Below are 244 nucleotides of genomic sequence, written 5' to 3'. Positions count from 1 at the left end.
ACTATAGAAGATTTAGATCGAATAGGCCTAGAAATTTACGAATAGCTCGAATATGCAATAAAAAGTAAGGCATTCCATTTTACAAAAGGTAAGTTTGGTCTGCCACTTGAATTTGAGACACCCTGGATCAATAGGTATTATCTTAAAATAAACTAGACGTTAATATCTACAACTTTTGTATTTAACATTTTTCTCAAATTTCCAAATTAGATGTAAAACGGAGTGGCCAAAGTCCAATCAATTA

General features: G+C 31.1%; 1 protein-coding gene across 2 annotated transcripts in view; it reads right to left on the bottom strand.

Annotated features, from left to right (window-relative positions):
* Window positions 1–244, bottom strand: part of LOC109541575 (protein GDAP2 homolog) — an 82,742-nt gene that overhangs the window by 81,594 nt on the left and 904 nt on the right. The window lies entirely within an intron of this gene.

The sequence above is a fragment of the Dendroctonus ponderosae genome, unplaced genomic scaffold (genome assembly GCF_020466585.1).
Source record: "Dendroctonus ponderosae isolate FM_Combo_2020 unplaced genomic scaffold, Dpon_F_20191213v2 Dpon_F_20191213_1, whole genome shotgun sequence".
Lineage (NCBI taxonomy): Eukaryota > Metazoa > Arthropoda > Insecta > Coleoptera > Curculionidae > Dendroctonus > Dendroctonus ponderosae.
This window is presented reverse-complemented; position numbering and strand designations above follow the sequence as displayed.